This window comes from Cryptomeria japonica, unplaced genomic scaffold, assembly GCF_030272615.1.
Source record: "Cryptomeria japonica unplaced genomic scaffold, Sugi_1.0 HiC_scaffold_91, whole genome shotgun sequence".
NCBI classification, from domain to species: Eukaryota; Viridiplantae; Streptophyta; class Pinopsida; order Cupressales; family Cupressaceae; genus Cryptomeria; species Cryptomeria japonica.
Window position 1 is genome coordinate 470,001 of NW_026728913.1, and position 23,320 is coordinate 493,320.

Sequence of the window (23,320 nt, forward strand, 5' to 3'; positions counted from 1 at the left end):
CCAAAGATCGAGAACAATGGCAGAAATGCTAGTAACGTGCACTTCGGGACCAACGCATCACCGGAAGACAACCGCCAAACATCGAAAGAGTCGCGATGCTCCGCAACCTACGTGCAAAGCGGTCGCACACCGGGTAAGGGAGTGAGAGCCCCAAACATAGCTGGGCGAGGCGCTCACTCCGCTCTTTAATATCTCGTTAATACCGCCAAGGAAATGGCACAAGCACACACACACAAGCATCCTCGGAAGAGGACAGTTCGAGTGACAGGTCAAATCCAAGAGTTCCGAAGACTACCTCCAGGAACAATCGGGAACAAGACCGATTACAAGTCGTCGAGTCTGTTACTGGGCGAACACGAGATGCGCACAGGAAATCGATCAGCCCTCACAATGGCCCAAGGCCAGAGATCGGACTGCTACGATTTACCCCAACAATCATCGTGCCACTCTTCGCAGAGAGGTGATAGACGCCAACGAGCCCGCGCATAGCAATCGAGGTGTAAAAAGGGCGTTGAAGGCAGGAAGCCTGGACGAAAGAGGCTACGAGGTCACCTCGAAGCGGTCTAAGAATCGGGCGCACTTGGGGCGACTACCAGTGCCAACCCCTTATCCCGCGGTGCGTCCGACACACAGAAATTTCCAAGGCGGCCAAGGAGCCTCCCCGCATAGCAATCGGGGTGTGAGGTTACGGATGCAGCATTGATAGCAATCGAGGTGTGAGGCGAAGGATGCAGAAGTGAGAGCCGAGGGATGTAGCAGAGATAGCAATCGGGGTGTGTGATGCAGAAGAGATAGCAATCGAGGTGTGCGGTGGGAAGGGCCCAGCAGCCAGAATGCATGAAGCGACGGATGAAGCAGTGATGACAACCGGGCTGTGAGGAGAGGAGGGATGCAGCCAAGAAAGCAATCAGGGCTCGAGGCAAGGGATGCATCAAGGATAGCAATCATGTTGTGAGGCGAGATTCCAAAGGCTAAACGTGAGAGGCTGCAGGGTCGACTCAGAGAGGTCTATGCATGTGAGAGGCTGAAAGCAAGGTCGACTCGGAGCGGTCTATGCATCGGGCGCGCTTGGGGCGACTACCAGTGCCAACCCCTTATCCCGCGACGCGTCCGACAAAGAGAACGTTCCAAGGCGGCAGAGGAGGTTACCAGCCGAAGGATGCAGTAGCAATAACAGGTATAGTTCCGCGGCGGCCGAGAAGACTCACCGCATAGGAATCGGGATGCGAGGCGAGGGATGCGGCGGGAAGGCCCCGACGGCTAAACGGAAGAGGCTGCAGGGCCGCCTCGGAATGGTCCAAGCATCGGATGCGATTGGGACGACTACCAGTGCCAACCCCTTATCCCGCGATGCGTCCGATACACAGATAGTTCCAAGGCGGCCGAGGAGCCTCACCGCATATCAATCGGGGTGCGAGGCGAGGGATGGGGCGGGAAGGCCCCAACGGCTAGACGGAAGAGGCTTCAGGGCCACCTCGGAATGGTCCAAGCATCGGACGCGCTTGGGGCGACTGCCAGTGCCAACCCCTTATCCCGCGATGCGTCCGATACACAGATGGTTCCAAGGCGGCCGAGGAGCCTCACCGCATAGCAATCGGGGGTGCGAGGCGAGGGATGGGGCGGGAAGGCCCCAACGGCTAGACGGAAGAGGCTTCAGGGCCGCCTAGGAATGGTCCAAGCATCGGACACGCTTGGGGCGACTACCAGTGACAGCCCCCTATCCCGCGATGCGTCCGATACGAAGATGGTTCCAAGGCGGCCGAGGAGCCTCACCGCATAGCAATCGGGGTGCGAGGTGGGGGATGCGGCGAGATGGCCCCAACGGCTAGACGGAAGAGGCCACAGGGCCGCGTCGGAATAGTCCAAGCATCGGACGCGCTTGGGGCGACTACCAGTGACAACCCCTTATCCCGCGATGCGTCCGATACGAAGATAGTTCCAAGGCGGCCGAGGAGCCTCACCGCATAGCAATCGGGGTGCGAGGTGGGGGATGCGGCGAGATGGCCCCAACGGCTAGACGGAAGAGGCTGCAGGGCCGCCTCGGAATAGTCCAAGCATCGGACGCGCTTGGGGCCACTACCAGTGACAACCCCTTATCCCGCGATGCGTCCGATACGAAGATAGTTCCAAGGCGGCCGAAGAGCCTCACCGCATAGCAATCGGGGTGCGAGGTGGGGGATGCGGCGAGATGGCCCCAACGGCTAGACGGAAGAGGCCACAGGGCCGCCTCGGAATAGTCCAAGCATCGGACGCGCTTGGGGCGACTACCAGTGACAACCCCTTATCCCGCGATGCGTCCGATACGAAGATAGTTCCCAGGCGGCCGAGGAGCCTCACCGCATAGCAATCGGGGTGCGAGGCGAGGGATGCGGCGAGATGGCCCCAAAGGCTAGACGGAAGAGGCTGCAGGGCTGCCTCGGAATAGTCCAAGCATCGGACGCGCTTGGGGCGACTACCACTGCCAACCCCTTATCCCGCGATGCGTCCGATACACAGATAGTTCCGAGGCGGCCGAGGAGGTGGGGGATGCAGCGAGATGGCCCCAACGGCTAGACGGAAGAGGCTGCAGGGCCGCCTCGGAATAGTCCAAGCATCGGACGCGCTTGGGGCGACTACCAGTGACAACCCCTTATCCCGCGATGCGTCCGATACACAGATAGTTCCGAGGCGGCCAAGGAGCCTCACCGCATAGCAATCGTGGTGCGAGGTGGGGGATGCGGCGAGATGGCCCCAACGGCTAGACGGAAGAGGCTGCAGGGCCGCCTCGGAATGGTCCAAGCATCGGATGCGCTTGGGGCGACTACCACTGCCAACCCCTTATCCCGCGATGCGTCCGATACACAGATAGTTCCAAGGCGGCCGAGGAGCCTCACAGCATAGCAATCAGGGTGCGAGGCGAGGGATGCGGCGAGAAAGCCCCAACGGCTAGAGGGAAGAGGCTTCAGGTCCGCCTCGGAATGGTCCAAGCATCGGACGCGCTTGGGGCGACTACCAGTGACAACCCCTTATCCCGCGACGCGTCCGATACACAGATAGTTCCAAGGCGGCCGAGGAGCCTCACCGCATAGCAATCGGGGTGCGAGGCGAGGGATGCGGCGAGAAGGACCCAACGGCTACACGGAAGAGGCTTCGGGGCCGCCTCGGAATGGTCCAAGCATCGGACGCGCTTGGGGCGACTACCAGTGACAACCCCTTATCCCGCGACGCGTCCGATACACAGATAGTTCCAAGGCGGCCGAGGAGCCTCACCGCATAGCAATCGGGGTGCGAGGCGAGGGATGCGGCGAGAAGGACCCAACGGCTAGACGGAAGAGGCTTCGGGGCCGCCTCGGAATGGTCCAAGCATCGGACGCGCTTGGGGCGACTACCAGTGACAACCCCTTATCCCGCGACGCGTCCGATACACAGATAGTTCCAAGGCGGCCGAGGAGCCTCACCGCATAGCAATCGGGGTGCGAGGCGAGGGATGCGGCGAGAAGGACCCAACGGCTAGACGGAAGAGGCTTCGGGTCCGCCTCGGAATGGTCCAAGCATCGGACGCGCTTGGGGCGACTACCAGTGACAACCCCTTATCCCGCGACGCGTCCGATACACAGATAGTTCCAAGGCGGCCGAGGAGCCTCACCGCATAGCAATCGGGGTGCGAGGCGAGGGATGCGGCGAGAAGGACCCAACGGCTAGACGGAAGAGGCTTCGGGTCCGCCTCGGAATGGTCCAAGCATCGGACGCGCTTGGGGCGACTACCAGTGACAACCCCTTATCCCGCGACGCGTCCGATACACAGATAGTTCCAAGGCGGCCGAGGAGCCTCACCGCATAGCAATCGGGGTGCGAGGCGAGGGATGCGGCGAGAAGGACCCAACGGCTAGACGGAAGAGGCTTCGGGTCCGCCTCGGAATGGTCCAAGCATCGGACGCGCTTGGGGCGACTACCAGTGACAACCCCTTATCCCGCGACGCGTCCGATACACAGATAGTTCCGAGGCGGCCGAGGAGCCTCACCGCATAGCAATCGGGGTGCGAGGCGAAGGATGCGGCGAGAAGGACCCAACGGCTAGACGGAAGAGGCTTCGGGTCCGCCTCGGAATGGTCCAAGCATCGGACGCGCTTGGGGCGACTACCAGTGACAACCCCTTATCCCGCGACGCGTCCGATACACAGATAGTTCCAAGGCGGCCGAGGAGCCTCACCGCATAGCAATCGGGGTGCGAGGCGAGGGATGCGGCGAGAAGGACCCAACGGCTAGACGGAAGAGGCTTCAGGGCCGCCTCGGAATGGTCCAAGCATCGAACGCGCTTGGGGCGACTACCAGTGACAACCCCTTATCCCGCGACGCGTCCGATACACAGATAGTTCCGAGGCGGCCGAGGAGCCTCACCGCATAGCAATCGGGGTGCGAGGCGAGGGATGCGGCGAGAAGGACCCAACGGCTAGACGGAAGAGGCTTCAGGGCCGCCTCGGAATGGTCCAAGCATCGGACGCGCTTGGGGCGACTACCAGTGACAACCCCTTATCCCGCGACGCGTCCGATACACAGATAGTTCCGAGGCGGCCGAGGAGCCTCACCGCATAGCAATCGGGGTGCGAGGCGAGGGATGCGGCGAGAAGGACCCAACGGCTAGACGGAAGAGGCTTCAGGGCCGCCTCGGAATGGTCCAAGCATCGGACGCGCTTGGGGCGACTACCAATGACAACCCCTTATCCCGCGACGCGTCCGATACACAGATAGTTCCGAGGCGGCCGAGGAGCCTCACCGCATAGCAATCGGGGTGCGAGGCGAGGGATGCGGCGAGAAGGACCCAACGGCTAGACGGAAGAGGCTTCAGGGCCGCCTCGGAATGGTCCAAGCATCGGACGCGCTTGGGGCGACTACCAGTGACAACCCCTTATCCCGCGACGCGTCCGATACACAGATAGTTCCGAGGCGGCCGAGGAGCCTCACCGCATAGCAATCGGGGTGCGAGGCGAGGGATGCGGCGAGAAGGACCCAACGGCTAGACGGAAGAGGCTTCAGGGCCGCCTCGGAATGGTCCAAGCATCGGACGCGCTTGGGGCGACTACCGTTGCCAACCCCTTATCCCGCGATGCGTCTGATACACAGATAGTTCCGAGGCGGCCGAGGAGCCTCACCGCATAGCAATCGGGTTGCGAGGCAGATTATTGGGAAGGGAACCCCCTGGGATGCGGCTCAAGCAGTGCCCAAAGGGACTGGAATGCGGAATCACATCGAGAGACCCAAATGCTATACGAGGGCTCAAATCGAATTATCGATTTGGCCACGACATGGACGCATCGGAACGACTACCTTTGCCGAACCACTCGCAATTGCATCCATACCGAAACCAATAGACATTTCCGTTAGAGCCCTCGCATAGCATTCGGGAATCTCGCATGCCCCTCTAAATCGACCAATGCTGGCGCTCAATGAAAATCCGAGCGCTACCACCGTTCGAGCGCCAGCATTGGTCGAGTTAGAGGGGCACGGGGGAGAATGCTCCAGTCAACACCTCCCCTATATAAGTTATTTGTCCGATTCTCGCACAACCGTAGTCTGCCTCGTCGAATCAAACAACGGTCCCAGATTCCGACTTCCGTTCCGTAGAGACCCAAAAGCTAGATGGAGGCTCGCAAGAAAGAGAGTCGGCGCATAGCAATCGGGTTTCTCGAACGTTTAGGGACCGAGCTCACTTGCGGATAGGGCAAAATCCGCCAAGCAACCCAAAAGCTAGACGGGGGCTCGAATCGAATCGCCTAGGCGGCCACAACAACGACGTGTTGGATCGACTACCAGTGCCAAACCATTCAGCAAGACTAGTCTGTGTCGAGGCCGGATAGAGATTCTCAGAGAGCGCCCGCATAGCATTTAGGAGACCTGCCGCGTCCCTCACACTCGACAAATGGTGGTGCACGTTTATAAATCCGAGCGATCCCAACCCTTTCAAGCACCAACATCGGTCGAGATAGAGGGGCACGGAGGGGGCTGCGTGAGACAACACAGTCCCCTATATAAGTTATTTGTCCGATTCTCACACATCCGAAGAATGGTCATCAAATCGGACAACAGCCCAAACTTCCGACTTCCGTCCCAGAAAGCCCAAGAGCTATCTAAAACGTTCATGGCCGGAACTCGATCGCGGCTATACCAGTCCGCCAAGCAACCCAAAAGCTAGACTGGAGCTCTAGTCGAATCACCTCTGTGGCCATTGCAAGGACGTGTTGGAGCGACTACCATTGCCGAACCATTCCGCAGGTCGAGTCCATACCAAGGCCGCATAGAGATTCACGATGAGCTCCTGCATAGCAATCAGGAGACTTGCCGTGTCCATCACAATCGATAAATCCTGGTGCAAGATTTTTGCATCCGAGCGCTCCAACCAGTCGAGCACCAGCATCAATCGACATAAACGGGCACGGGGGGAGGATGCTCGAGAACACTACCTCCCCTATATAAGTTATTTGTCCGATTCTCAAGCAGCCGAAGTCTGGTCATCGAATCGGGTCAAAGACCACAACTTCCGACTTTACCCACAATGCAAGTCATCGAATCGAACATCGGCCCCCGAGTCGGACTCCATGCGTATGTCAGGTCATCGGACCCAAATTCCGCCTTCCTGCGCATGGCGGGCCATCAATATCAACTCGGTCATCGGACCCAAACTCCGCCTTTTTGCGTATGGCACGCCTTCAAATCGGTCATCGGACCCAAATTCCGCCTTCCTGTGCATGGCGGGCCATCAACATCAACTCGGTCATCGGACCCAAATTCCGCCTTTCTGCGCATGGCACGCCATCAACTCGGTCATCGGACCCAAATTCCGCCTTCCTGCGCATGGCAGGTCATCGGACACAAATTCAGACCTCGCCAATATGCCTACGTATCGAATCGGTCATCGGACCCAACTTCCGACTTCATCCATACTGTAGGGTCTTTGAGGTTGGCGCGGTGCGCTCAACCCAGGGAGTCGACCCATCGAAGCATACACCTCCCCTATATAAGCTATTTGTCCGATTCCCACACCTGTGTAGTTTGCACCTCTGACCAGGACATCGACCCCAACTTCCGAACTCGACTGCAACGACGGCACCAGCGCCTTGGTGCGCACCTTGCGACGCACAGTCCCAACATTCGCCTTCCTGCACATGGCAGGTCATCGGACCCAAATTCCGACCTCGCGAGTATGCCTACATATCGAATCGGTCATCGGACCCAACTTCCGACTTCATCCATACCGTAGGGTCTTTGAGGTTGGCGCGGTGCGCTCAACCCGGGGAGTCGACCCAACGAAGCATACACCTCCCCTATATAAGCTATTTGTCCGATTCCCACACCTGTGTAGTTTGCACCTCCGATCAAGACATCGACCCCAACTTCCGAACTCGCCTCCAACGACCGAACCAGCGCCTTGGTGCGCACCTTGCAACGCACAGTGCCAACATTCGCCTTCCTGCACGTGGCAGGTCATCGGACCCAAATTCCGACCTCGCGAGTATGCCTACATATCGAATCGGTCATCGGACCCAACTTCCGACTTCATCCATACCGTAGGGTCTTTGAGGTTGGCGCGGTGCGCTCAACCCGGGGAGTCGACCCAACGAAGCATACACCTCCCCTATATAAGCTATTTGTCCGATTCCCACACCTGTGTAGCTTGCACCTCCGATCAGGACATCGACCCCAACTTCCGAACTCGACTAAAAAGACCGCACCAGCGCCTTGGTGTGCACCTTGCAACGCACAGTGTCAACATTCGCCTTCCTGCACATGGCAGGTCATCGGACCCAAATTCCGACCTCATGAGCATACCTACTAATCGAATCGGTCATCGGACCCAACTTCCGACTTCATCCATACCGTAGGGTCTTTGAGGTTGGCGCGGTGCGCTCAACCTGGGGAGTCGACCCATCGAAGCATACACCTCCCCTATATAAGCTATTTGTCCGATTCCGACACCTGTGTAGTTTGCACCTCCGCTCAGGACATCGACCCCAACTTCCGAACTCGCCTGCAACGACCGAACCAGCGCCTTGGTGCGCACCAAAAGTGCGCACTTTTGGAGGGCACTTTTCTGCGCTCCAAAGGTGCGCACTTTTGGAGGGCACTTTTTGGAGGGCACTTTTCTGCGCTCCAAAGGTGCGCACTTTTGGAGGGCACTTTTTGGAGGGCACTTTTCTGCGCTCCAAAGGTGCGCACTTTTGGAGGGCACTTTTTGGAGGGCACTTTTCTGCGCTCCAAAGGTGCGCACTTTTGGAGGGCACTTTTTGGAGGGCACTTTTCTGCGCTCCAAAGGTGCGCACTTTTGGAGGGCACTTTTTGGAGGGCACTTTTCTGCGCTCCAAAGGTGCGCACTTTTGGAGGGCACTTTTTGGAGGGCACTTTTCTGCGCTCCAAAGGTGCGCACTTTTGGAGGGCACTTTTTGGAGGGCACTTTTCTGCGCTCCAAAGGTGCGCACTTTTGGAGGGCACTTTTTGGAGGGCACTTTTCTGCGCTCCAAAGGTGCGCACTTTTGGAGGGCACTTTTTGGAGGGCACTTTTCTGCGCTCCAAAGGTGCGCACTTTTGGAGGGCACTTTTTGGAGGGCACTTTTCTGCGCTCCAAAGGTGCGCACTTTTGGAGGGCACTTTTGTGCACTCCAAAGGTGCGCACTTTTGGAGGGCACTTTTCCTGTGCTCCAAAGGTGCACACCTAGGTGAGCACCTTCGACCACACCTTGTAGCACACCAAACTCTGACTTTCGACTTCATCCGCAATGCAGGGTCTTTGAGGTTGGCGCAATGCGCACAACCAGGGGAGTCGACCCATCAAACCCAACACCTCCCCTATATAAGCTATTTGTCTGATTCTCATACATGCGTAGCCTGCAGGAGCAATTAGGACATCGACCCCAACTTTCGGCTTCTAAACGAAAACAAGGTCTTTGAGGTTGGTGTAATGCGAACAACTAGGGGAGTCAACCCATCAAACCCAACACCTCCCCTATATAAGCTATTTGTCTGATTCTCATACATGTGTAGTCTACAGGAGCAATTAGGACATCGACCCCAACTTTTGACTTCTTAACGAAAACAAGGTCTTTGAGGTTGACGTAATGCGCACAACCAGGGGAGTCGACCCATCAAACCCAACACCTCCCCTATATAAGCTATTTGTCCGATTCTCATACATGTGTAGCCTGCAGGAGCCATTAGGACATTGACCCCAACTTTTGACTTCTTAACGAAAACAAGGTCTTTGAGGTTGGCGTAATGCGCACAACCAAGGGAGTTGACCCATCAAACCCAACACCTCCCCTATATAAGCTATTTGTCTGATTCTCATACATGTGTAGCCTGCAACAACGATTAGGACATCCACCCCAACTTCTGAATTCGTCTGCGTTGACCGCACCAAAGGTGCACGCCTTGGTGCTCACCAAAATCCGACTTCCGACTTCTTCTGCTATGCGGGGTCTTTGAGGTTGGCGCAGTGCGCACAACCAGGGGAGTCAACCCACCGAATGCAACACCTCCCCTATATAAGCTATTTGTCTGATTCTCATACATGCGTAGACTGCAGCAATGATTAGGACATCCACCCCAACTTTTGACTTCTTAAACAAGACAGGGTCTTTGAAGTTGGTGCAGTGCACACAACCAGGGGAGTCGACCCATCAAACGCAACACCTCCCCTATATAAAGCTATTTGTCCGATTCTCATACGTGTAGTCTGCAGCAGCGATTAGGACATCGACCCCAACTTCCGAATTCGTTTGCATTGACCGCACCAAAGGTGCACGCCTTGGTGTGCACCCTGGAGTGCACTTTGGTGCTCACCTCGGTGCACACTTTGGTGTGCACCTCGGTGTGCACCAAAGGTGCGCACCTTGGAGCGCACCAAAGGTGTACACTTTGGAGCGCACCACATAGGGTCTTTGAGAGGTTGGCGCAGTGCGCACACCAAGGTGGGTGTTGAGGTGCGTGCCGAGGTGGGTGGGTGCTAGGGTGCGCTCCATGGTGGGTGCCAGGGTGGGTGCGTGCTAGGGTGGATTCCAAAGAGGGTCATAGGGTGGGTGCCAAGGTGGGTTGGTGATATAGTGGGTTCAAAGGTGGGTACTAGGGTGGGTTCCAAGGTGGGTCACAAGTTGGGTGCCAGGATGCGTGGGTGTTAGGTTGGGTGCCAAGGTGGGCTCCTGCGTGGGTGGGTGCTAGGGTGGGTTTCAAGGTGGACGCGAGGGCGGGTGCCAAGGTGGGTAACAAGTTGGGTGTTAGGATGGGTGAGTGCTAGAGTGGGTGCCAAGGTGGGTGGGTGCTAAGGTGGATGCCAAGGTGGTTCACAGGGTGGGTGGGTTCTAGGGTGAGTTCCAAGGTGGGTCACAGGTTCAGTGCTAGGGTGGGTGTCAAGGCGGGTGTCGAGGTGCCTGGGTGCTAGGGTGTGGATGCCAATGTGGGTCATAGGGTGGGTACTAGGGTGGGCTGCAATGTGGGTGCCAAGGTGGGTAACATGCTCGGTGGGTTCTAAATTGGGTGCCAGGGTGGGTGTGCACCCACCTTGCCCGAGGTGGGTGCCAAGGTGCCAGTGTGGGTGGGTGCTAAGGTGGATGCCAAGGTGGGTGAGAAGGTGGGTGATAGGTTGAGTGGTAGGATGGGTGGGTGCCAAGATGGGTCACAGGGTGGGTGCAAGGGTGGGTAGGTGCTAGGGTTGGTGTCAGGGTGGGTGGGTGCTAGGTTGGGTTCCAAGGTGGGTGCGAGGGTGAGTGTCAAGGTGGGTCACAGGTTAGGTGCTAGGATGGGTGAGTGCTAGGGTGCAAAGGTGCCAGGGTGGGTGCTAGGATGGGTCGATGCTAGGGTGAGTGGCAAGGTGGGTCCACAAGTGTCAAGGTGGGTGCCGAGGTGGGTGCCAAGTCGGCGACTGCTATGGTGGATGCCAAGGTGGGTCACGGGGTGGGTGCCAAGTTGCTAGGTTGGGTTCCAAGGTGGGTGCCAACGTGGGTGCTAGGGTGCGTGGGTTAAAGGGTGTGTCACAACGTGGGTGCCAGGATGGGTGCGCACCCACACTGGCCAAGACGGGTGCGGGTGCAAGGTTGGGTTCCAAGCCCGGTCACAGGCTGGGTGCTAGGATGGGTGGGTGCCAAGGTGGGCACCAGGGTGGGTGCACCCACCCTGGCCAAGGTGGGTCACGGGGTGGGTCCTAGGGTGGGTAACGGGGTGGGTACTAAGGTGCGTGCCAAGGTGGGTCATAGGGTGGGTGCCAAGGTGGGCACCAGGGTGGGTGTGCACCAACCCTAGCCAGGGTAGGTCACGGGGTGGTTGTCGGGGTGGGCGTCAAGGAGCCAAGGTGGGTGGCAAGTAGCCAAGTTGCGTGCCAAGGTGGGTGTCGGGGTGGGTGCCAAGGATCCAAGGTGGGTGCCAAGGAACCAAGGTGGGTGTCTGGGTGGGTGCCGAGGTGGGAGCCAGGGTGGGTCCCAAGGTGAGTGCAAAGGTGGGTGCCAGGGTCAAGGTGAGTGCCAATGTGGGTTCCAAGGTGCCAGGGTCAGGGTGAGTGCCAATGTGGGTTCAAAGGTGCTAAGTTGGGTGCGAGGTTGGGTGCGAGGGTGGGTGGGTGCCAAGGTGTGCTAGGTGGAAGCCCGGGTGGGTCGGCATCCCATGGGTGTCGAGTTGGGTGCCTGATGGGTGCTTCTTGTCAAGTTTTAGTCGTCGGGACTCATTTCGAGCCTTAGAGGTCGTTTCTTGTCCGGTTGCCCTGTCTTCGACCTGGGAACCCAATTTTGGTCCTCGGGTCCCATTTTTTTTTGTCTCGCATCCCACTTTTGGCCTGTGGCCTTTTCGGGGTCGATTCTCGTTTTGGGCATCAGAGCATGTTTCTTCTCCTAAAACCCAATATTTGTTTATTAAGTCTCGGAACACATTTTTGTTCTCGTGGACCCATCATGGGTCTTGGAACGCATTTGTGGTCCTTGGGTCCCATTTTGCATCCCGAAACTTGTGTTTTGGTGCTTGATCCCTATTTTGGGTGCCCACCTTGCACCAAGTGCGCACCCGGGGCAAACCGAGCGCCTTGGTGCACCGGGGCAAGATCGAGCGTGCACCCGAGGCGCCCCGAACATGCACCAAGGTGCACTCGGCCCACATGTGAGCGCAGGTCGTTGCGCCCGAGGTGGTGTGTGGGCACCGCGTTGCAGACGGGACACTGCACGCACACGACGCCCCCTACAGGTGCACGCACGTAGGCCGGGCCGGGTGCACACCCGACGCCCTAGCAAGGTGCGCGCACCCGGGCAGGGCTCACACTTGGCGAACGGGGCGCACTTCGCGAGGGAGGGTGTGCACCTCGACGGGGGTGGGTGGCCGGGGTGGATTCGCACGTGGGTCGCGGTTTGCTAAGTACACACTGCGACAAGCTCATAACGGGTGCGATCATACCAGCGTTAGTGCACCGGATCCCATCAGAACTCCGCAGTTAAGCGCGCTTGGGCCGGAGTAGTACTGGGATGGGTGACCTCCCGGGAAGTCCCGGTGTTGCACCCTTTTTTAGTTTTTCGCCGGGCATCGCAATGCTATTTGAATAAACCTTTTGCCCGTTTGCGTTCTCGTCGGGGCCGGGCCGGGCCGGGGTGCGCTGCCCGCACTACCGCGCGCGCGGGGGCGACACCGAGCGCGCACCCGAGGCGCCCCGAGCACACAGGCCACGGTGCAACCCGGGCGTTGTGCGCGCACCCCGGTGCGCCCGAGGTGCTGCGCGCGCACCCAGGTGAAATCGGTGTGCACCTCGGCCAGTGCGCGCTCGGTCGAGTCGCGCACGTTGGCCAAGGTGCACGGTGATGTTTCTTACTCTAAGGTTCCGCACCAGACGCCCGGGACAGGTGAGCGAAGCTGGGCGGGGCCGGGTGCGCGGCCGGGGCAGGTGCACGCAGCTGGAGAGAGCTTTGGAGCACACTTCGGAGCGCACCAATGATGCGCTCCATTCAAAAGTTTCCTGAAAAGGCAAAAAAAGTTGAGATTATAGAATTTCCCACTTGAGAGATTGTAAAAAAAAAAAATTTAAAATGAAGGAAACGCGGGTGCCAAGGTGTGCGCAGCCCAGCCAAGGTGTGCGCACCAAGGCGCCCACCCTGGCGAAGGTGCACGCAAGGTGCGCACCCGAGGCAAACCGGACAATTAACCCAACTTTCGACTTCGCGCGCACCTTGGAGCGCACTTCGGAGCGCTCCTTGGTGCGCACCAATCTTGGGCACCTCGGAGTGCACCATGGCGCCCACCAAGGTGCGCACCCGGGGCAAACCGAGCTCCGACTTCGTGCGCACCTTGGAGCGCACGAAAGGTGCGCACCATGGCGCCCACCAAGGTGCGCAGCCCAGCCAAGGCGTGCGCATCAAGGTGCGCACCCTGGCGAAGGTGCGCACCCGGGGCAAACCGAGCTCCGACTTCGTGCGCACCTTGGAGCGCACAAAAGGTGCGCAACCCAGCCAAGGTGTGCGCACCCCGGTCAAACCGAGCTCCGAATCGTGCGCACCAGAGGTGCACGCCATCGTGCGCACCTTGGAGCACACTTCGGAGCCCTCCTTGGTGCGCGCCGATGTTGCGCACCTCGGAGCGCACCCGGGGAAAACAATGCAATTAACCCGACTTTCGACTTCGTGGGCACCTCGGAGCGCTCTCGGGTTCGCACCTCGGAGCACACCGAGGTGCGCACCTTTGATGCGCTGCCTTCACCAATTTCCAGAAAAGGCAAGAAAACATTGAGAAGGTGTGCGCACCGAGGTGCCCACCCTGGCGAAGGTGCACGCGAGGTGCGCACCCGGGGCAAACCGGGCTCCGACTTCGTGCACGCCGCACCTTGGAGCACACTTCGGAGCGCTCCTTGGTGCGCACCAGGGCGCGCAACCCAGCCGAGGTGCCCACCCCGGCGAAGGTGCACGCGAGGTGCGCACCCGGGGCAAACCGGGCTCCGACTTCGTGCACGCCATGGTGCCCACCGCGGCGAAGGTGCACGCGAGGTGCGCACCCGGGGCAAACCGGGCTCCGACTTCGTGCACGCCGCACCTTGGAGCACACTTCGGAGCGCTCCTTGGTGCGCACCATGGTGCCCACCAGGGCGCGCAACCCCGCCGAAGGTGCACGCGAGGTGCGCACCCGGGGCAAACCGGGCTCCGACTTCGTGCACGCCGCACCTTGGAGCACACTTCGGAGCGCTCCTTGGTGCGCACCATGGTGCCCACCAGGGCGCGCAACCCCGCCGAAGGTGCACGCGAGGTGCGCACCCGGGGCAAACCGGGCTCCGACTTCGTGCACGCCATGGTGCGCACCGCGGCGAAGGTGCGCACCCGGGGCAAACCGGGCTCCGACTTCGTGCACGCCGCACCTTGGAGCACACTTCGGAGCGCTCCTTGGTGCGCACCAGGGCGCGCAACCCAGCCGAGGTGCCCACCCCGGCGAAGGTGCACGCGAGGTGCGTACCCGGGGCAAACCGGGCTCCGACTTCGTGCACGCCGCACCTTGGAGCACACTTCGGAGCGCTCCTTGGTGCGCACCATGGTGCCCACCAGGCCGCGCAACCCAGCCAAGGTGTGCGCACCAAGGTGCACGCGAGGTGCGCACCCGGGGCAAACCGGGGTCCGACTTCGTGCACGCCGCACCTTGGAGCACACATCGGGGCGCTCCCGGGTTCGCACCGGCGTTGCGCACCGTGGTGGGCACCTCGGAGCACACCAAGGTGGGCAGCGAGGTGCGCACCTTTGATGCGATGCCTTCACTAATTTCCATAAAAGGCAAAAAAAAAACGAGATTTTAAAATTTCCGTTTTGAAAGATAGTGAGAAAAAGGGAATGCTGGTGCCATCTTGAGCCCGCCCTGGTGCGCAGCCCAGCCAAGGTGTGCGCACCAAGGTGCCCACCCTGGCGAAGGTGCGCGCCCGGGCAATTAATCCAACTTCCAACTTCGCGCGCGCCAGGGTGGGAGCGCACCCAACAACCGGGCCTGGGAAGAGCCAATGCGAGAAACCCCACCAAACGCTCTGACAAAAAAAGAGGGGGCGCTCCAGTAACCCCGCTTCGGAGCGCACCCTGGGCAAACCCAGCCAAGGTGCCCACCCCGGCCAAGGTGCAGGCGAGGTGCGCACCCGGGGCAAACCGGGCTCCGACAACGTGCACGCCGCACCTTGGAGCACACTTCGTAGCGCTCCCGGGTGCGCACCTCAGAGCACACCAAGGTGGGCAGCGAGGTGCGCACCTTTGATGCGCTGCCTTCACTAATTTCCAGAAAAGGCAAAAAAAAAAGGAGATTTTAAAATTTCCGTTTTGAAAGATAGTGAAAAAAACGGAACGCGCGTGCCATCTTGAGCCCGCCCTGGTGCGCAGCCCAGGTAAGGTGCCCACCCTGGCAAAGGTGCGCACCCGGGCAATTAACCCTACTTCCGACTTCGTGCGCGCCAGGGTGGCAACCGGGCCTCGGAAGAGCCAATGCGAGAAACCCCACCAAACGCTCCGACAAAAAAAGAGGCGGCGCTCCAATAACCCCGCTTCGGAGCGCAGCCGGGGCAAACCCAGCCAAGGTGCCCACCCCGACGAAGGTGCACGCGAGGTGCGCACCCGGGGCAAACCGGGCTCCGACAACGTGCACGCAGCACCTTGGAGCACACTTCGAAGCACTCCCGGGTGCCCACCGGCGTTGCGCACCGTGGTGGGCAGCGAGGTGCGCACCTTTGATGCGCTGCCTTCACTAATTTCCAGAAAAAGGCAAAAAAAAATGAGATTTTAAAATTTCCGTTTTGAAAGATAGTGAAAAAAAAGGAACGCGGGTGCCATCTTGAGCCCGCCCTGGTGCGCAGCCCAGGCAAGGCATGCGCACCAAGGTGCCCACCCGAGGTGCACACCCGGGGCAAACCGGGCTCCGACTTCGTGCAGGCCGCACCTTGGAGCACACTTCGGAGCGCTCCTTGGTGCGCACCATGGTGCCCACCAGGGCGCGCAACCCAGCCAAGGTCTGCACACCAAGGTGCCCACCCCGGCGAAGGTGCACGCGAGGTGCGCACCCGGGGCAAACCGGGCTCCGACTTCGTGCACGCCATGGTGCCCACCGCGGCGAAGGTGCACGCGAGGTGCGCACCCGGGGCAAACCGGGCTCCGACTTCGTGCACGCCGCACCTTGGAGCACACTTCGGAGCGCTCCTTGGTGCGCACCATGGTGCCCACCAGGGTGCGCAACCCAGCCAAGGTGTGCGCACCAAGGTGCACGCGAGGTGCGCACCCGGGGCAAACCGGGGTCCGACTTCGTGCACGCCGCACCTTGGAGCACACATCGGAGCGCTCCCAGGTTCGCACCAGCGTTGCGCACCTTTGATGCGCTGCCTTCACTAATTTCAAGAAAAGGCAAAAAAAAACGAGATTTTAAAATTTCCGTTCTGAAAGATAGTGAAAAAAACGGAACGCGGGTGCCATCTTGAGCCCTTCCTGGTGCGCAGCCCAGGCAAGTTGTGCGCACCAAGGTGCCCACCCTGGCGGAGGTGCGCGCCCGGGGCAATCCGGGCTCCGACTTCGTGCACTGCATGGTGCCCACCAAGGCGCGCAACCCAGCCAAGGTGCCCACCGCAGCGAAGGTGCACGCGAGGTGCGCACCCGAGGTGCACACCCGGGGCAAACCGGGCTCCGACTTCGTGCACGCCGCACCTTGGAGCACACTTCAGAGCGCTCCTTGGTGCGCACCAGGGCGCGCAACCCAGCCGAGGTGCCCACCCCGGCGAAGGTGCACGCGAGGTGCGCACCCGGGGCAAACCGGGCTCCGACTTCGTGCACGCCATGGTGCCCACCGCGGCGAAGGTGCGCACCCGGGGCAAACCGGGCTCCGACTTCGTGCACGCCGCACCTTGGAGCACACTTCGGAGCGCTCCTTGGTGCGCACCATGGTGCCCACCAGGCCGCGCAACCCAGCCAAGGTGTGCGCACCAAGGTGCACGCGAGGTGCGCACCCGGGGCAAACCGGGGTCCGACTTCGTGCACGCCGCACCTTGGAGCACACATCGGGGCGCTCCCGGGTTCGCACCGGCGTTGCGCACCGTGGTGGGCACCTCGGAGCACACCAAGGTGGGCAGCGAGGTGCGCACCTTTGATGCGATGCCTTCACTAATTTCCATAAAAGGCAAAAAAAAAACGAGATTTTAAAATTTCCGTTTTGAAAGATAGTGAGAAAAAGGGAATGCTGGTGCCATCTTGAGCCCGCCCTGGTGCGCAGCCCAGCCAAGGTTTGCGCACCAAGGTGCCCACCCTGGCGAAGGTGCGCGCCCGGGCAATTAACCCAACTTCCAACTTCGCGCGCGCCAGGGTGGGAGCGCACCCAACAACCGGGCCTGGGAAGAGCCAATGCGAGAAACCCCACCAAACTCTCTGACAAAAAAAGAGGGGGCGCTCCAGTAACCCCGCTTCGGAGCGCACCCTGGGCAAACCCAGCCAAGGTGCCCACCCCGGCCAAGGTGCAGGCGAGGTGCGCACCCGGGGCAAACCGGGCTCCGACAACGTGCACGCCGCACCTTGGAGCACACTTCGTAGCGCTCCCGGGTGCGCACCTCAGAGCACACCAAGGTGGGCAGCGAGGTGCGCACCTTTGATGCGCTGCCTTCACTAATTTCCAGAAAAGGCAAAAAAAAAAGGAGATTTTAAAATTTCCGTTTTGAAAGATAGTGAAAAAAACGGAACGCGCGTGCCATCTTGAGCCCGCCCTGGTGCGCAGCCCAGGTAAGGTGCCACCCTGGCAAAGGTGCGCACCCGGGCAATTAACCCTACTTCCGACTTCGTGCGCGCCAGGGTGGCAACCGGGCCTCGGAAGAGCCAATGCGAGAAACCCCACCAAACGCTCCGACAAAAAAAGAGGCGGCGCTCCAATAACCCCGCTTCGGAGCGCAGCCGGGGCAAACCAAGCCAAGGTGCCCACCCCGACGAAGGTGCACGCGAGGTGCGCACCCGGGGCAAACCGGGCTCCGACAACGTGCACGCAGCACCTTGGAGCACACTTCGAAGCACTCCCGGGTGCCCACCGGCGTTGCGCACCGTGGTGGGCAGCGAGGTGCGCACCTTTGATGCGCTGCCTTCACTAATTTCCAGAAAAAGGCAAAAAAAAATGAGATTTTAAAATTTCCGTTTTGAAAGATAGTGAAAAAAAAGGAACGCGGGTGCCATCTTGAGCCCGCCCTGGTGCGCAGCCCAGGCAAGGCATGCGCACCAAGGTGCCCACCCGAGGTGCACACCCGGGGCAAACCGGGCTCCGACTTCGTGCAGGCCGCACCTTGGAGCACACTTCGGAGCGCTCCTTGGTGCGCACCATGGTGCCCACCAGGGCGCACCCGAGGCAAACCGGGCTCCGACTTCGTGCACGCCGCACCTTGGAGCACACATCGGAGCGCTCCCAGGTTCGCACCAGCGTTGCGCACCTTTGATGCGCTGCCTTCACTAATTTCCAGAAAAGGCAAAAAAAAACGATATTTTAAAATTTCCGTTCTGAAAGATAGTGAAAAAAACGGAACGCGGGTGCCATCTTGAGCCCTTCCTGATGCGCAGCCCAGGCAAGTTGTGCGCACCAAGGTGCCCACCCTGGCGGAGGTGCGCGCCCGGGGCAAACCGGGCTCCGACTTCGTGCACTGCATGGTGCCCACCAAGGCGCGCAACCCAGCCAAGGTGCCCACCGCAGCGAAGGTGCACGCGAGGTGCGCACCCGAGGTGCACACCCGGGGCAAACCGGGCTCCGACTTCGTGCACGCCGCACCTTGGAGCACACTTCAGAGCGCTCCTTGGTACGCACCAGGGCGCGCAACCCAGCCAAGGTGCTCACCCCGGCGAAGGTGCACGCGAGGTGCGCACCCGGGGCAAACCGGGCTCGGACTTCGTGCACGCCGCACCTTGGAGCACACATCGGAGCGCTCCCGGGTTCGCACCAGCATTGCGCACCTTTGATGCGCTGCCTTCACTAATTTCCAGAAAAGGCAAAAAAAAGAAAAAAATGAGATTTTAAAATTTCCGTTTTGAAAGATAGTGAAAAAAACGGAACGCGGGTGCCATCTTGAGCCCGCCCTGGTGTGCAGCCCAGGCAAGTTGTGCGCACCAAGGCACCCACCCTGGCCAAGGTGGGTCACGGGGTGGGTCCTAGGGTGGGTAACGGGGTGGGTACTAAGGTGCGTGCCAAGGTGGGTCATAGGGTGGGTGCCAAGGTGGGCACCAGGGTGGGTGTGCACCAACCCTAGCCAGGGTAGGTCACGGGGTGGTTGTCGGGGTGGGCGTCAAGGAGCCAAGGTGGGTGGCAAGTAGCCAAGTTGCGTGCCAAGGTGGGTGTCGGGGTGGGTGCCAAGGATCCAAGGTGGGTGCCAAGGAACCAAGGTGGGTGTCTGGGTGGGTGCCGAGGTGGGAGCCAGGGTGGGTCCCAAGGTGAGTGCAAAGGTGGGTGCCAGGGTCAAGGTGAGTGCCAATGTGGGTTCCAAGGTGCCAGGGTCAGGGTGAGTGCCAATGTGGGTTCAAAGGTGCTAAGTTGGGTGCGAGGTTGGGTGCGAGGGTGGGTGGGTGCCAAGGTGTGCTAGGTGGAAGCCCGGGTGGGTCGGCATCCCATGGGTGTCGAGTTGGGTGCCTGATGGGTGCTTCTTGTCAAGTTTTAGTCGTCGGGACTCATTTCGAGCCTTAGAGGTCGTTTCTTGTCCGGTTGCCCTGTCTTCGACCTGGGAACCCAATTTTGGTCCTCGGGTCCCATTTTTTTTTGTCTCGCATCCCACTTTTGGCCTGTGGCCTTTTCGGGGTCGATTCTCGTTTTGGGCATCAGAGCATGTTTCTTCTCCTAAAACCCAATATTTGTTTATTAAGTCTCGGAACACATTTTTGTTCTCGTGGACCCATCATGGGTCTTGGAACGCATTTGTGGTCCTTGGGTCCCATTTTGCATCCCGAAACTTGTGTTTTGGTGCTTGATCCCTATTTTGGGTGCCCACCTTGCACCAAGTGCGCACCCGGGGCAAACCGAGCGCCTTGGTGCACCGGGGCAAGATCGAGCGTGCACCCGAGGCGCCCCGAACATGCACCAAGGTGCACTCGGCCCACATGTGAGCGCAGGTCGTTGCGCCCGAGGTGGTGTGTGGGCACCGCGTTGCAGACGGGACACTGCACGCACACGACGCCCCCTACAGGTGCACGCACGTAGGCCGGGCCGGGTGCACACCCGACGCCCTAGCAAGGTGCGCGCACCCGGGCAGGGCTCACACTTGGCGAACGGGGCGCACTTCGCGAGGGAGGGTGTGCACCTCGACGGGGGTGGGTGGCCGGGGTGGATTCGCACGTGGGTCGCGGTTTGCTAAGTACACACTGCGACAAGCTCATAACGGGTGCGATCATACCAGCGTTAGTGCACCGGATCCCATCAGAACTCCGCAGTTAAGCGCGCTTGGGCCGAAGTAGTACTGGGATGGGTGACCTCCCGGGAAGTCCCGGTGTTGCACCCTTTTTTAGTTTTTCGCCGGGCATCGCAATGCTATTTGAATAAACCTTTTGCCCGTTTGCGTTCTCGTCGGGGCCGGGCCGGGCCGGGGTGCGCTGCCCGCACTACCGCGCGCGCGGGGGCGACACCGAGCGCGCACCCGAGGCGCCCCGAGCACACAGGCCACGGTGCAACCCGGGCGTTGTGCGCGCACCCCGGTGCGCCCGAGGTGCTGCGCGCGCACCCAGGTGAAATCGGTGTGCACCTCGGCCAGTGCGCGCTCGGTCGAGTCGCGCACGTTGGCCAAGGTGCACGGTGATGTTTCTTACTCTAAGGTTCCGCACCAGACGCCCGGGACAGGTGAGCGAAGCTGGGCGGGGCCGGGTGCGCGGCCGGGGCAGGTGCACGCAGCTGGAGAGAGCTTTGGAGCACACTTCGGAGCGCACCAATGATGCGCTCCATTCAAAAGTTTCCTGAAAAGGCAAAAAAAGTTGAGATTATAGAATTTCCCACTTGAGAGATTGTAAAAAAAAAAAATTTAAAATGAAGGAAACGCGGGTGCCAAGGTGTGCGCAGCCCAGCCAAGGTGTGCGCACCAAGGCGCCCACCCTGGCGAAGGTGCACGCAAGGTGCGCACCCGAGGCAAACCGGACAATTAACCCAACTTTCGACTTCGCGCGCACCTTGGAGCGCACTTCGGAGCGCTCCTTGGTGCGCACCAATCTTGGGCACCTCGGAGTGCACCATGGCGCCCACCAAGGTGCGCACCCGGGGCAAACCGAGCTCCGACTTCGTGCGCACCTTGGAGCGCACGAAAGGTGCGCACCATGGCGCCCACCAAGGTGCGCAGCCCAGCCAAGGCGTGCGCATCAAGGTGCGCACCCTGGCGAAGGTGCGCACCCGGGGCAAACCGAGCTCCGACTTCGTGCGCACCTTGGAGCGCACAAAAGGTGCGCAACCCAGCCAAGGTGTGCGCACCCCGGTCAAACCGAGCTCCGAATCGTGCGCACCAGAGGTGCACGCCATCGTGCGCACCTTGGAGCACACTTCGGAGCCCTCCTTGGTGCGCGCCGATGTTGCGCACCTCGGAGCGCACCCGGGGAAAACAATGCAATTAACCCGACTTTCGACTTCGTGGGCACCTCGGAGCGCTCTCGGGTTCGCACCTCGGAGCACACCGAGGTGCGCACCTTTGATGCGCTGCCTTCACCAATTTCCAGAAAAGGCAAGAAAACATTGAGAAGGTGTGCGCACCGAGGTGCCCACCCTGGCGAAGGTGCACGCGAGGTGCGCACCCGGGGCAAACCGGGCTCCGACTTCGTGCACGCCGCACCTTGGAGCACACTTCGGAGCGCTCCTTGGTGCGCACCAGGGCGCGCAACCCAGCCGAGGTGCCCACCCCGGCGAAGGTGCACGCGAGGTGCGCACCCGGGGCAAACCGGGCTCCGACTTCGTGCACGCCATGGTGCCCACCGCGGCGAAGGTGCACGCGAGGTGCGCACCCGGGGCAAACCGGGCTCCGACTTCGTGCACGCCGCACCTTGGAGCACACTTCGGAGCGCTCCTTGGTGCGCACCATGGTGCCCACCAGGGCGCGCAACCCCGCCGAAGGTGCACGCGAGGTGCGCACCCGGGGCAAACCGGGCTCCGACTTCGTGCACGCCGCACCTTGGAGCACACTTCGGAGCGCTCCTTGGTGCGCACCATGGTGCCCACCAGGGCGCGCAACCCCGCCGAAGGTGCACGCGAGGTGCGCACCCGGGGCAAACCGGGCTCCGACTTCGTGCACGCCGCACCTTGGAGCACACTTCGGAGCGCTCCTTGGTGCGCACCAGGGCGCGCAACCCAGCCGAGGTGCCCACCCCGGCGAAGGTGCGTACCCGGGGCAAACCGGGCTCCGACTTCGTGCACGCCGCACCTTGGAGCACACTTCGGAGCGCTCCTTGGTGCGCACCATGGTGCCCACCAGGCCGCGCAACCCAGCCAAGGTGTGCGCACCAAGGTGCACGCGAGGTGCGCACCCGGGGCAAACCGGGGTCCGACTTCGTGCACGCCGCACCTTGGAGCACACATCGGGGCGCTCCCGGGTTCGCACCGGCGTTGCGCACCGTGGTGGGCACCTCGGAGCACACCAAGGTGGGCAGCGAGGTGCGCACCTTTGATGCGATGCCTTCACTAATTTCCATAAAAGGCAAAAAAAAAACGAGATTTTAAAATTTCCGTTTTGAAAGATAGTGAGAAAAAGGGAATGCTGGTGCCATCTTGAGCCCGCCCTGGTGCGCAGCCCAGCCAAGGTGTGCGCACCAAGGTGCCCACCCTGGCGAAGGTGCGCGCCCGGGCAATTAACCCAACTTCCAACTTCGCGCGCGCCAGGGTGGGAGCGCACCCAACAACCGGGCCTGGGAAGAGCCAATGCGAGAAACCCCACCAAACGCTCTGACAAAAAAAGAGGGGGCGCTCCAGTAACCCCGCTTCGGAGCGCACCCTGGGCAAACCCAGCCAAGGTGCCCACCCCGGCCAAGGTGCAGGCGAGGTGCGCACCCGGGGCAAACCGGGCTCCGACAACGTGCACGCCGCACCTTGGAGCACACTTCGTAGCGCTCCCGGGTGCGCACCTCAGAGCACACCAAGGTGGGCAGCGAGGTGCGCACCTTTGATGCGCTGCCTTCACTAATTTCCAGAAAAGGCAAAAAAAAAAGGAGATTTTAAAATTTTCGTTTTGAAAGATAGTGAAAAAAACGGAACGCGCGTGCCATCTTGAGCCCGCCCTGGTGCGCAGCCCAGGTAAGGTGCCCACCCTGGCAAAGGTGCGCACCCGGGCAATTAACCCTACTTCCGACTTCGTGCGCGCCAGGGTGGCAACCGGGCCTCGGAAGAGCCAATGCGAGAAACCCCACCAAACGCTCCG

General features: G+C 60.6%; 2 non-coding genes across 2 annotated transcripts; both read left to right on the plus strand.

Moving 5' to 3' along the window:
- The first annotated feature begins 12,382 nt into the window (after positions 1-12,382).
- Positions 12,383-12,501, plus strand: LOC131864762 (5S ribosomal RNA). The gene has a single exon (XR_009363525.1). It is a non-coding gene; the product is annotated as a 5S ribosomal RNA (ribosomal RNA).
- A 7,817-nt stretch (positions 12,502-20,318) lies between these two features.
- LOC131864779 (5S ribosomal RNA) lies at positions 20,319-20,437 on the plus strand. Its single transcript, XR_009363542.1, has one exon. It is a non-coding gene; the product is annotated as a 5S ribosomal RNA (ribosomal RNA).
- The last annotated feature ends 2,883 nt before the right edge of the window (positions 20,438-23,320 follow it).